The following is a 15,115-nucleotide window of genomic DNA, read 5'->3' on the forward strand; positions in this document are numbered from 1 at the left end:
AGTTGGACAACATGACCCTGTGCCCAAGTGATCATAATTGGGGACATTCGTCGTTGTTCGTGCTAAACTGGAGTCTCATCCGTCATCCTGATGTGGTGTTCCGTCAAGTCTGTCATACCCAAGGTCTCACCCTGTGGTAGAACTAGGCGGTTAACCACCTCTTGTACGATATCTCTTTGTTTGTCCGTCAACGCAGAGATACCTGCACACTCAGAGTATATCTCCTCTTCGCCCTCTAGAGTGTCCTTTACGCAGAACACGTGCCAGTCACCCCCGAAGACTCCACAACCCAGGTCCCAATTGGACATCCATATTCCAAACCTTGCAAAGTCAACGCCTAAAATGTTCTGAGCTAAGAACTTTAACAACGAATTTCTGGGAATGACCATCCACAGTGATGTTCAAGTTTAAAATTCCTGCTGTTTCGGTAGTACCTCCAATAGCACTCCTGATTGACGTATTGCAAGGCTGGATTCGATCTTTAAAAGGCGCTGCCACTCTGTCACTGATTACCGGAACCATTGCTCCAGGGTCGAAAAGTGCCTCAAAAGAATTGTTACCAATGTGCATACGGAAAAAGTATCTGTTTTCACATCGGCTACCATCCACATCCTTGTCAATAATAAGGTTTGGGTCAACTGTGCCCGTCACAACCTCTCCCCTCCCCTTGACCATTGGTACTGACTCACCTTCAGTACCTTTTGTCCCATCAGTCATACTCTCTTTAGTGAGTAAGTACTCCTTACTCTTCACCTCTCCTTTACCCCAAGTCAAATTTTTAAATGAGTTCTCCTCATTTAACTCTCCTCTACTTACTTCCCTCTTACTCAGTTTGAATGGGTACTCCCTACTCTGGTCAAAAACTTCATCCCCACTCCACTGCCAACTGCAAGATGCTCCTTGGTTGACTGGGAATGAATTTAACCCCTTGTTTTTCTCTTTAAAATTCTCTGACCTCTCTACCCCAACTGTCAACGACCTCTCTACCCTGTCACGAGAAATCTTGTCTATTGATTTCTGGGGGGGTTGGAGGGGGGTACAGACGCGTTCTGTGCTCCCCACTGGCCGTTTCCCAATGCATTACTGCAGCGTACGGCAACGGATTCCGTACCTGGACTGGGGCGGTGGGAGGGGTGGGGGTAGTTTGCTTTAAGGCCACATTTTTCGACCCCTTAGTCGAATCTTTCTTTTCCCCCTTGAACGCTGCAGCGGGGAAACGCATCTTTTCCTTTGAGGGTGGGGGAAGATACCGGTCAACAAGGTCCTTCACTTTCTCATACTGACGCAAATTTTTCTCTAACTTGGAGAGAGACTCCATTCCCGACGCATCCACCTGTCGACGATATGTTGGGGTAAGACCTTTATAAGCAATTTTAACTAGCTGCTCCGTTGACAATGGTCGTTTTAAACGTCTCATTATTAACCTTAAGCTTGTCAAATATGCAGAAATCTTCTCTCCCTTTGCTTGAGTTCTACTCCTCAGTTCGTCAACCACCTCGTCATCGTCGGTCGTAGTCAAATATTCGCGTTTGAACGCCCGTTTAAACGATTTCCATGACTTGACGTCATGTCGCAAAGTTCAGAACCAACGACTCGCATTTTCTCGAAAAATACTCGGAATTGCTTGCAGGAGTTCTTCGTCATTGAACAATTCGCCTAATCGACAATCTTCCATCCGCTCCAGGAATTCTTCCGGGTCTTCACGCTCGGTTCAGAAAAATTTAATGTCCCAGTCTTTGAGGAATTTTGTAACTTTAGAGCGCCTCTCTGCTTCTCGAAAGTCACGTCTTGTCGGTAGTGCGTCGCTGCTCTCTGACTCCGAGTCACTAGATGTCTCGTCAAAAAGAGTCCTCCTAGCATTGGTTTTCTTTGTATTTCTACTAGATAGCGCTCTGTCACTGTCCCTATATGGACGTTGTTCCCTCTTACTCAACACCGATCTCTTGTCAAACCTCGATTCTTCTCGCACGTCAGTGCTCTTCTCACTACCATCAGTCAGTAACGTCGAAATTCTTTCTTGTTTTGAAATGGGACACTTATGATTCTCAATAGTCCTAACGTTTGGGGTGGGGTGATGTGAATTATTTCTCTCATCAGTTTCTCTTTGCAGAGGTGTATGAGGAACTTCACTCTGTTGATTTTAGGGTGTGTCCTGCATTGGCATTTGGTGAGTTACCCCAGAATCAATTACCCCTCCCAAGTCAAATCCCGTTGATAACTCTGCAAAACGTTGGTTTAATAAAATAAGTTTTCTCATTTCCGGACTCAGGCTAAAACGAGCGACCGATTCCCTTAAACTGAGGGCACTTGGTGCCATTGTGGATGACACTATCGTTTGGGGTGCTGTCATTATCGCACAAGTAGTTGTGGAAAATGATTGGGACATCGTGGTGATTACCGAATTTGTCATGATACATGCCGAAGTCATAACCGGGGGTGGTAGGTTGTCAGTGGTCGGACTGTGTCTGCTGTGTGACGCACTATTTTCCCCACTCCTCTCAATTCCCAAAACTCCCAAATCACGAGGTGAACAACGTCCCGCTTCCTCATCACTGTCAGAATTTTGCCCCCCTCCTCTGTTTAAGTTGATATTTTGTCTTCCCTCTTCTGTTGGGGAAGTAACCGCTTCTATCCTGAATGTCTCTTGAGATTGTCCCAGGTCAAATAATTCAGAAAAAGGGACATCAAAATGATTGGCAAAATCAATTCACAGACTAATTCTGAATAACCTCTCTCTGAGTACCTGTGCACTCCCACTAATGCAACACTGATGTTGTAATAATGTTGTCACAACTTGCCCTATTGGCATGCTTAGAATTGTACCCCATGTGATTCTCGGTTGTTTCAACAACATCAAGTTGTGCATTTTCTCTACATCATCATTTATTTCAACTAGTGAGAGTTCCATTGCGAATCACGAAAAATATCCCAAAAATCAAACGCAAAAAAAAATTTATTTAATCGTCCACAAGAAAATTTTGAAAATTTATCAAAAAAAAAATTTTGGGTACCGTAACTCCTTGATACGGGCCTGGTCACTTTAAATTTTGATCGCTTTGATTGAGAGTCAACAAAAAAAAATTTTATTTAAACAAAATAATTCTTTTCTTTACGCAAAATGGCACAATTTACATTTGGGGGCCCGTCTCCTCTACATACGGCCCTGGTCAACAATAATCGTAAACAATTTGGTTGACCGTCATAACGGAAAATTTTTCTCCCTTAAAAATTTCCACTCAGTATCAAAAATTCTTTTGGTTGTGGCGCGGTACCCTTGTCATACGGTCCTGACCAAATTTTTAATTTAACAAGATAATTTTCTTGTCAAAAAGAAATTTTTAATTTTACCAACACCGTAAAAATTTCTTGCGAATTGTCAAAATTAAATTTCACGGGGTCCTAATATGTCAATACGGCCCTGAAAAATTGTTCATAATTTTCTCAAAATCTTAACAATTTAAAAAAATCTTGACAAATTACGATAAATTGCTACAATTCTAATTTTCGATTTTCCTATCTCGCTCGATACTCTATCTCTTTCTACTCTCACTGTACTTCTTTCTGTTCAAAATCTCCAAGTACCGTGTCATGCGCAATAACAATGTTCTCTTAGAAACTTTTCACGATCCGCGAGAGCCTGTGCACAGAGATTCGAATTTTAAACTCGTGCGAGGTTTCTGACAGCGCATGCGCGAACTATCACGTGAGGCTTGGAATTTACCAAGGGAGCCGGCCACGTGGGGAACAAAAAGTGAAAATATAATAATTTTCATAAAAATAATTACACACAAAAATCAAAAAAATTCACTGATTTCAGAAAAAATTTTAATTTTAAAAATCTGTCAGGAATTTTCCGCGAAATTACGCTTTGAAAATTTTCATGATAAAAATGGCGTCGCCTCGTGGTCGCGATAATTTTCACAAAAATTTTCTTTAACACGCACTGACTCTACACATCAAATGTCCATGACACGCCCATGTCACAAAAAAAATGCACAAAACATGTCAAATAAATTTTCGGATATAGTTCCGAATAGCACATACCTCCGATTTCAATAAAACTTAGTATCCCTACGTAATTTGGTGCGCTGATTACCAAAATCATAGTGAAAATTGGCGGAAATTTAATTATCATGGTAAAAACCATAAAAAACACCATAAAATCATGGTTTTTTTCGATTATCTCGTAAAAAACAAAAAACTTCGAAAAAAGTTTTAGACGAAAGTTGTAGATCTCTAAAAAACACACATTTCATGTTTTATGCATTTTTTACCAAAAGTCATTATTTTTCGAGAAAAACGCAAAATAGTAAACACGGCCTTCGGCCGCGTAAGGTACTGCTCGCTTCTCTTTTTAAGAAATCTTGGCGAGAGGGGGTGGATGTGTCCGAAAGTAATTTGCAGAAATTGTGGGGTGGAGTCTACAGCAGCGGTAAACGCAAAATAGTAAACACGGCCTTCGGCCGCGTAAGGTACTGCTCGCTTTTCTTTTTAAAAAAACCTTGGCGAGAGGGGGTGGATATGGCCGAAAGTATTTTGCGGAATTGGTTGGATCCTGAGTAATGGTGAATATGATAATTTCTGCAAATTACTTTCGGACACATCCACCCCCTCTCGCCAAGATTTCTTAAAAAGAGAAGCGAGCAGTACCTTACGCGGCCGAAGGCCGTGTTTACTATTTTGCGTTTTTCTCGAAAAATAATGACTTTTGGTAAAAAATGCATAAAACATGAAATGTGTGTTTTTTAGAGATCTACAACTTTCGTCTAAAACTTTTTTCGAAGTTTTTTGTTTTTTACGAGATAATCGAAAAAAACCATGATTTTATGGTGTTTTTTATGGTTTTTACCATGATAATTAAATTTCCGCCAATTTTCACTATGATTTTCGTAATCAGCGCACCAAATTACGTAGGGATACCAAGTTTTATCGAAATCAGAGGTATGTGCTATTCGGAACTGCACCCAAATTTTCAAGTCAAACATAAATAATATCATTAATTACAAGAAAATTTTATAGAACAAATCAAATACCACAAGTCACAATTAAATTTGTCGTGTCTCTAATGTCTCGACAATGGCCCCACGTTGGGCGCCAATTTTTATAACGTTAATATTGGAATAATTAAAAGTTTATTAATTGACCTCCACTTTTTATTTGTTATAAAAAGAAACCCAAACGTGAATCGTTAGACGCCAGTCAATCTTTATTGGAATTGACAAACCAATCACAAATGTCAAGCTTTATTAATTTTTAATACACAAACCTCATCACAATTCCCCAAAAATAATCTCAAAGGAGATTCCGCCAAGACCAGTAAAAAAAAGGGAAAAGACCTTCTGAGACACGACAGAAACAACAAATTTTCACTTACCCACAGCTCTCGTCACAAATCGATCAACTCAAAGATATTCGACAGGTCAAATCAATAAATTGGTCGATATTCTCGTGACTTTTTCTTTATTCTCCAACAATTTTACAAAAACAAGCCACTCTTGGTCACTCGACCAATTGCTTAACAACAATCCAAATCCTAGCAACAAAATTAAGCTGTCGAACTCTCGACCAACAAATCTTACTTAACAAAAATACTCTTAAATCTCAACACACTTGTACTACAACTCTCTCTCAAGACACTACCAGTCTCTCGACGTGAACATGTGATTTCGGCGTCCCGGCGGCTAGTCACACCTTCTTCCGAACGGCGGCGCCACCTCCTGGGCCCGACAGTCGAGCGCGTCATTTTGAACGGGGGATGCTTGACGACCACTTCGTCACAATATAAACAATTTTTTCAATTTTTTATGGTTTTTTAAAATTATTTATTGTTGTTTTTTAAATTTTTAGTTAGGAACCTATAATATTGTGCCTAATTTTAAGTGTCACTGAAATCAATTGTTTTTAACTTAATAATTTCAACATTTCTTATTTTAAAACGAAACATCTTCTATTATATTAAGTTAACAAATTTCCAAAAACGACACCGACCCCGTGACCTCGACACCGTCCTTGGAAAATCTATTTTCACTTATTTTCAAATAAATCAAAATACTTTGCCATATGCTTTTAGAAAATCTTACATACTTTTTTTTGTAACATGTTTTTTCAATTTTAACCCGAAAAAGGGTTATTTTGCAATTTTATGCAATTTTTTACGAATTTTTGGATATATACCTTCAAAATTACTCTATTTTTAAAAAACCAAACACATATATTACCCCTACCTCACACATTTTAACCTAATACGAACTTAGCACTAATACGCACGCATATACATTAATATAACATCGACGGACCGACACTTGCGCAGTTTCGCTCGATGGAAATGTACTTTCTCATCGTCCTTATATATTAAACGAAGTGATTCTTTACCACTTGCGAGAAACAGGGGGGATATTTCGTTTGGCGCTTGAGAGATTGCGCATACTTTCCGCGTACCGTTTTCCTCGACTCGTTGACAAGTATCTGTGATTCACATTATCTATTGCCCAGTTTTAAGTTCTATTACAAAAGTAACTTAAAAATTACTCCAAGTCGCTAAGTTTCTAAAACACTTGTTATACTAATAATACTAATAATTCAGCGACTTTTTTTCCGCTACTAGGTTTCTAAAAAGTCTTCGACTTTCTTCTACTGTATCTGTCAAAGTTATAGAACTTTTAAAATCTGAGCAAAATATTCATTTAGATCCGAGACTTCTCGATTAGTCGCTTAAATTCTAAGCGACAAATTTTTTCCGTGCAGCCAGTTTACAATTTTTGTTATTTCTTGATTATATTTTATATATTTTTGTTAATGAGGGAGCATATTTTATATATTTTTTTCTTGTAAATGGTTTTTTACTCCTTTCTATGCGATATCAGATAATTTATTTATAAAGTAGAGTTATTAGATTTCCTCGTTGTCGAATTTTTTTATAACATATTTTAAATATTATTGTAATACTTCTTGGTAAACAATGTTTCTTACATAAATTTTTTTTTCATTGCCAATTTTTTTAAATTCGTTTTTCGCTATGTGCAATACTTGAATTTTTATTTAATAATACTTTAAGATTATATTTTGAAGTTACTCTTGATAAAGCAACATATAATTGTCCGTGACTAAAAACATGTGGTGGAAGGTATATGCCTACTTTTTGGAAATATTGTCCTTGAGATTTGTTTATTGTTAAAGCAAATCCAAGCCTTATTGGAAATTGCTTTCTTGACATTTGAAATGGTATTTCTTCGTTAGACGGTGACAATGTAATTCGTGGCAAAATTACAATCTCATTTTTATAATTTCCCATTAGTACTTGTGCATGAATAGAAAAACTACCCATTTTAATAACTTTTAGTCCTGTTCCATTACAAAGACCTCTATCTAAATTAATATTTGGAGTTAAAGTATTTAATACTTGTATTGGTATTAAGTTAGTTATTGTGTCACACTTTTCATTTTCTTCAGATGAATCTATACTTAAATATTCTCTAGGTTCACCTGTCCTTCGTTTAACAACATCATTATTTAATTCAAATACATCATTATTTCTTGGTGCTAATATTACTTTTTCTTGAATATCATATTCATTTGAATCTATGGATTTTCCATAAATTTCAGTAATTATATCATCATTACATATTATTTCATTAGGTAATTTTACTACTTCATTATTTTCTTCAAATGTATTGTGAAATTTTCCATTTCCTACTTGTAGAAGCCAATTTTTGAATTCTTTTTCATTATTAGATACTCTTTTGTTTTCAGTTAATGTGAAACATTTAAAATTTGACCATAATTCACTTTTTTTAACACAATTATTTACTGTCAATGTTCTATTTCCATGTCTAACAATTGGTAAAGTTTGTCTAAAATCGCAAGATGCAATAATAATTTTATTACCAAAACTTTCTGTACTTATACATAAATCTCTTAACAATCTATCTACTGCTTCAAAACCATGCTTTGAAGTCATGGTTATTTCATCCCTAATTATTACTTGACATTTTTTAATTTTTTTGCCATCAATTGTATTAGGATTTATATTGCATATTGTTTGTTTATTTATCGTCAATGGTAATTTAAACGTTGTGTGTACAGTTTTGCCATTCATCAATAAATTTGCTGCTATCCCTGTCCATGCCACTGACATTATTGAAATTTCATTTTCATTGAAGAATTCAATAAGTGCATTTAGTAAATAACTTTTACCACTGCCTCCAGGACCATAATCAATGAGGACCCATTTTCTCTAGGTTTAATCTCACGATCAATGGATGGTTCTAAGTAACAAATGGGGAAAGATAATTCAATATTTGTTGGTAAATTAAAATCTTTTAAAGATAAACTATTCATTATTAGAATATTCCTTATTATTCTTAAAGCACAAATTTCTCCTTGCTCAGGATTTATTTTTGGATGATAGAAGTGCATTTTATATTTTTCAAATAATTCACAAGCATTAATTGGATTATGATATATACATAAGTAGGCGAAAAATTCACATATTGCTCTTGGAAATTGCGTTTCACAAGCTTCATTAAGACATTTGTCCCATTCGTCATATGATGAAATTAGTTGTCTTTCTTTCGCGGCATCAAAAAATGTTGGCAATATTATATTATTAAATGTTTTTAAATCATTGAATGACGTAGCACCTTTTACATGTAAGAGCAATAATCTAAGATGAAATTTTTCACGATAACGTGGACTTAGTATGCACATTCTACTTATAATAGGTTTCTTTATTTTAATTCTTTTATTCCAAACTTTTTTTATTTTACAAAAAACATAATGTTGCGGAATATTAACATATAGTACATTTCGTGCTTCTGAATCTACCTTATTTAATTCAAACCATGCAGTAAATGTTGTGTTATTATTTCTCTTTAAGAACTGTTCTTCTGAACCTTCTTTAAAATATACGTTTGGTTCATTTTCAATATGAACAGCTAATCTATAAATTGTATGTGACATTACATGTATTTTAAATTCAAGCAATCTAAACATTGCTTCAGGAGGACATACATATCTTGTATTCTCATATTGTTTTATTTCATTATATTCTTTATTAATTTTTACATCATTTGAATCTTTAGTTGATTTAATATTTTCACTTATAATATCATTATCCACAGTTTTCATTTCAATTAAAGCACAGTCATGTCCTTTAAAAAAATATTTATGTAAATATTTGACTAAATGCATGGATGAAGATACTGGTTCAATGTTAATGTGACCCTCTATAAGTAATAGCAAATAAGGATTATACGGCACAACAAATCTATTATCTGCTTTTCTATTTTTTTTCATAGAATTGAAATTATTCTCAAAACATAGATGGACACCTGTATCACATAGCACAATTATCGCTTTTACATGGACTACAATCATCTGTCATATTGTAATTGTGCCAAAAAAATTAAAAATAAAAAATTCTTTTAAATATTGTTGCAAATTATGTAGAAAATTTTTTATAAAACTGTTGGAGAGTATTTAGTTTAATTTTGTAGGTGTAGGTGACGTCTTCCAAAAGGAACTTTTTTGGTGCACTTAATTCCGGACAACAAGTAATATATGTAAAATCAAACAAGAATCTCTTTATAAAGGTTTACTCTGGATAATAAAAATAAAAACCGATATTTTAAAAGGTTTTTCGATTTATTACGAACATTTTTCTCAAAAATTTTCAAAATCTCCATGTGTTTGTGGGTCAATTTACAGCAATATAATATAATATAATATAATTTAAGATAAAAAAATATATTATAATATAATATGATATATTATTATATTATATAATATATTATAATATATTATAATTAATATTGTTGTCATAATTATAATAAAAAAAACATCTAACATTTAACAATTGTCATTTCATCCTTCAATGATACTCATCAAAATTAAGATAAATTTTATACAATATTAATAAGATATTAATTTAAATCATAAATTATATATATAATATACATAAACTACAATAAGTAAACAACAATAAGTACAACTATAACCGAGCGAGCGAGGAATACATCGCTAGTAATTCAATAAAAATTATAAACATTTTAAATATTAACGTTTTTAATTGGGATAACACATGCTCGTAATCGTGAAGTTATGAGGAATGTGAATATGTTAAAAAAAATTAAAAATTGTTAATATTAAAAAATTTTATAATGTTCATGAAAAACTCATTAGGGGCCATAAATATAAAATGTCATTAGGCCCGAGAACGCTGCTCAGGCTTCCCGCGGTGCCTTGTTCACTCAAGGCACTAGTTCGGTCCCGGCCGGTAGAGTGGGGGTATAGTGCTTCCCCTCACGGGGCTAACTTGGACACTGCCCCAATCGATGATCGCCCTAATTAAAAGTTAAAATTTGTAAACATTTAATAATTTTTTATTTTTTTAGTTGCTGTTGGTGAAAACTTATAATACAATCTAATGAAATGAAACAACAATTCAAAAAAATAAGATTTATTGATTCATTAGATCGAAATTTTATTTTTATGTGAAAAATAATGCCAGGAATACAATTTTCACAAGAATCAATTAAAATTTCTATACAAGAAAAAGTATTTCAAAAAATACAAAAAATGATTTTTTTCAAAAATTCAAAAAAATAATTTAATTTATAGACTTTAGTAAAATATGAACTTTATATAGGTGGCTCAAAATTTCTGAAATGAGCCACTAATTTTACGGTGCACAGTGGCCGATTTCCCACAAAAACCTGGCCAAAAATCGAAAAATGATATGATTTCAACAAAAATTGGTATACCCATGTTTTTTGGCCTTCTGAATTCAAATTTTACATTGGTTGTGTCAAATTCAAAATGACGGATCCAAAATGGCCGTTTAGATTTTAAAAAACTTTGCTGAAAATCGAAAAATGATACGATTTCAATCAAAATTGGTATACCCATGTTTTTTGGGCTTCTGAATTCAAATTTTACATTGGTTGTGTCAAATTCAAAATGGCGGATCCAAAATGGCCGCTTAGATTTCTAAAAACTTTGCTAAAAATTAAAAAATGGTACGATTTTAACCAAACTTAGTATGATTACGTTTACTGGGTTTTTGAAATCAAATTTTACATTTGTTTTATCAAATTCAATATGGCGGATCCAAAATATTTGCTGGTATTATAAAATTGCGTATATGTGTTAGAGTTTATTTTTTTAAATTACAGACAGTGCTTAAATTTTAGTTTAAAGCGAATGCGAATGAAGAAAAAGTCAGTCTTTCACGTTCAGTTGCACGGCCGGCCGGTGCAACGCGCTGTCGGTAAACCACGCTCGGTAAAATAAAAAGTGATACCAAAACTGCAGGGGCAGCTTGGGGCAGCTGATTTCAATTAAAATGAATCAAAAATATATTCTTGTTTATGATAATACCAGGTAGAGCGCGGATATCGGTGGATTTCACAACTATTTTCATGATTTACGTTGATAAAACAATACAAAAATCGTAGCCATGAATAGCGATGTTTAATGTCATTTTTTAAAAACTATACGTTTTAAATGTGATGATAAGTACATTCAACATATTTCATACACCTTTGTTAATAATTTCCAAAAAAAGATATTCAAAAATCTGCTGTATATTACTATATTTTTACTATTTTAACTGTGACGAAAATTTATAGTTATGAAACGTTCTGAGTAAATCTCTGGCAAAGATCACTTTTACTTGTTCACATAATAAATTGGTGATAAAAAAAGTGTAATTTTTTTTCGCAAAATTATGCAGTGAACCCTCCTTTATAATATTCAACAATAAAAAGTATAAATTTCTAAAAAAAAATTTTTGACTTTTGGCCAGGTTTTTCGGGAAATCGGCCACTGTGCGGTGGCGAGATTTTTATATGTCACATCAATAATTTTATAGTATTTCCGAATCAAAATAAGATCCTAAAGTTATGTATGAGTAAAATACAATAATTATTCTTTCAAACAAGAAAAATTGGTTTGATTTTGTCTATAATTTGTTTAAAATAGCAACAATTGTTATAAACAAATGTAAATAAAATAAATTTCTGCGCCTAATTTCGAATTTTTTCTTGTCAATTATGATTCCCTATTTTATCACGAGTATTTCAAAAAACAGAAAAGTCAGTATATTGCATTAGGTCAAAAGTTATTAATATATTTGAGATCGCACTCCGCCAACTACGTGCTACGCCACCACAGTGGAACGAAATACACGGCCGTAGACAAATTAACATAGAGCCTACGAATTTCAACCGCTTTTGACGTTCTTGGTCTTGTTTTAAAGACCAAAAAATTCTACATTACGTCTTTGATTATATTTTTTGAAAAAAAATTTTTAATTGTTTATTTAATGTTAAAGTTGAAAAATTTTTTTTTCCTCCTTAAAACTAGCGAAACTTTTTAAAAAAGGCGATTATTTCCCATTTTTAGGGTTCCGTACCAGAAGGGGGAAACCTATTAATGAGACTACTGAAGCTAGGCATGTGAACCCCCCCCCACCTAGCGGCCACATGCATTTATCTAGAGGGCTGAAATTTAGTACACATATGTATTTTGGCGTGAAGATTACAGGAAAAATATAGCGAAACTCATAGGAATTGATTGTCATAGCGTTGTCAAGGAAAAACTATGAATTTTTACGAAAAATGACTATGAACCCCCCCCCCCTTCCTTTGGTGGCCACATCTTTTCACATAGAGAGCTCAAATTGGGTACATTTATGTATTTTTACGTGAAAATTAAAGGAAAAATATAGTGAACATGATTCGGATAGATTTACATAGCGTTGTCAAGGAAAAATCAAAAATTTCGAAAAAAATGGTTTAATATCCCTAGCGCACACAATATTTGACCAAGACAGTTAACATTTGGTATACATTATAAATATAATGTATTTTTATAATGGTTTAAAAGTTGGTATAATGGTTTAATCTTCAAAAATTGACTGATTATAATTTTTCAAAAAAATTCAATACTCTCTCCCTCCTAAAGTTTTCGATATAACCTACCATTACTTCGTACTGAATCTGCGGTTTTTAAAAACTTTATTAACCCATTAACGCCCAAAAACTGAAAATTCTTTGTACACATTCAGGCTACGTTATTTTAAGTAAATCGGTCAACATTTTCTACGAGTGGTACAATTCCTATAGGTCTTGAGTGTGCTCTTTCCGATTCCGGTGTCAAAAATTAATTTCGTCTAAGCCTGAATTAAATATGGCGGTTTAAATGTCAAAAAACACAAAAAAAGTTTCATTTTTTTCAGTTTGACATTTTTTTTCAATCGGAAAAAATGTAAGAATAAAATTAAATTGTCAACCATAGGTGCATAAAAGTTGTGTACTTTCGAGAAACGTAAAGTAGAATAAAAAAATTCAAGATGGCGGACTAAATATGGCGTCAAATTCATTGTAAACTGTGAAAATTTTGTGCAATATTGGTCAAATTGACAAAATGTAACTGGATTTGCCTGAATTTTGTTACTCGGGGGTTTTTGGGGTCGCTGATTAAGAATCTGAAATCGGTTTTCAAAAATGCAAAATGGCGGATCCAATATGGCGGATGAAATTTTAAAAATGCATTCAATTGGTCTGAATTTTCATACTCGGGGGTTTTCGGGGTTGCAGATTACGAATTTAAACTTCATTTTTAAAAATTCAAAATGGCGGATCCAATATGGCGGATAAAAATTTTAAAAATGTATTTATTTGGTGTAAAGTTTCATACTCGGGGGTTTTCCGGGTTGCTGATTACGAATTCGAACTTCATTTTTAAAAATTAAAAATGGTGGATCCAATATGGCGGATTTTGAAAAAAATCCATCGTATTTACATGAAATCAGTTTCTCGGGGGTTTTTGGGGTTGCTGATTAAGAATCTCAAGTCGGGTTTGTAAAATACAAAATGGCGGATCCATAACCACTATCTCCATAAAATCCAATGTTTGCGCATGCGCACAGAAAAAGTTGATGAATTCGTCGAAAAAGTTTAAAAATTTACTAACTTCGTGCCCATCCAGAAGATAATATCTAGTTCATGAAAGTTTTACTAACTATTTCTTTCTGTGTGTATGTCACTAGAAATATTCAGATATTTGAATAAATAAATTTTTAATTCAGTATTAATAATTAAATCTAAAATAAACAAATTATATTTAAAAAAATTAAAAAAAATAACATTCTTAATTTTGTCTACCTCCACGTGGTAAGAATTGGTAAACGCCTAAATGGGCGGCTAAAAAAAACTGAAAACCCCTTCAGGCTATTTGAACGGATTTTTACATTTTTCATTTTTCATATTGAATCCGCCATATTGTATTTTTGAAAACCGACTTCAGATTATTAATCAGCGACCCCAAAAACCCCCGAATAACTGATTTCATGTAAATACGATGAATTGTTTTTTTTGAGTCCGCCATATTGGATCCCCCATTTAGAATTTTTAAAAAGGAAGTTCAAATTCGTAATTAGCAACTTCGAAAACCTTCGAGTATGAAAATTCAGACCAAATGAATGCATTTTTAAAATTTTCATCCGCCATATTGGATCCGCCATTTTTAATTTGTAAAAATGAAGTTCAAATTCGTAATCAGCAACCCGGAAAACCCCCGAGTATGAAAATTCAGACCAAATGAATGCATTTTTAAAATTTTCATCAGCCATATTGGATCCGCCATATTGAATTTTTAAAAATGAAGTTCAAATTCGTAATTTGCAACCCCGAAAACCCCCGAGTATGAAAATTCAGACCAATTGAATGCATTTATAAAATTTCATCCGCCATATTGGATCCGCCATTTTGCATTTTTGAAAACCGACTTCAGATTCTTAATCAGCGACCATCAAAAACCCCCGAGTAACAAAATTCAAGCAAATCCAGTTACATTTTGTCAATTTGACCAATATTGCACAAAATTTTCACATTTTACAATGAATTTGACGCCATATTTGGTCCGCCATCTTGAAATTTTTTATTCTACTTTACGTACACAACTTTTATGCACCTATGGTAGACAATTTAATTTTATTCTTACATTTTTTCCTATTGAAAAAAAATGTCAAACTGAAAAAAATGAATTTTTTTTGTGTTTTTTGACATTTAAACCGCCATATTTAATTTCGGATTAGACGAAATTAATTTTTGAT

This window comes from Leptopilina boulardi, unplaced genomic scaffold (assembly GCF_019393585.1).
Source record: "Leptopilina boulardi isolate dan_hultmark-lab unplaced genomic scaffold, ZJU_Lbou_2.1 LbouV2_224, whole genome shotgun sequence".
NCBI lineage: Eukaryota > Metazoa > Arthropoda > Insecta > Hymenoptera > Figitidae > Leptopilina > Leptopilina boulardi.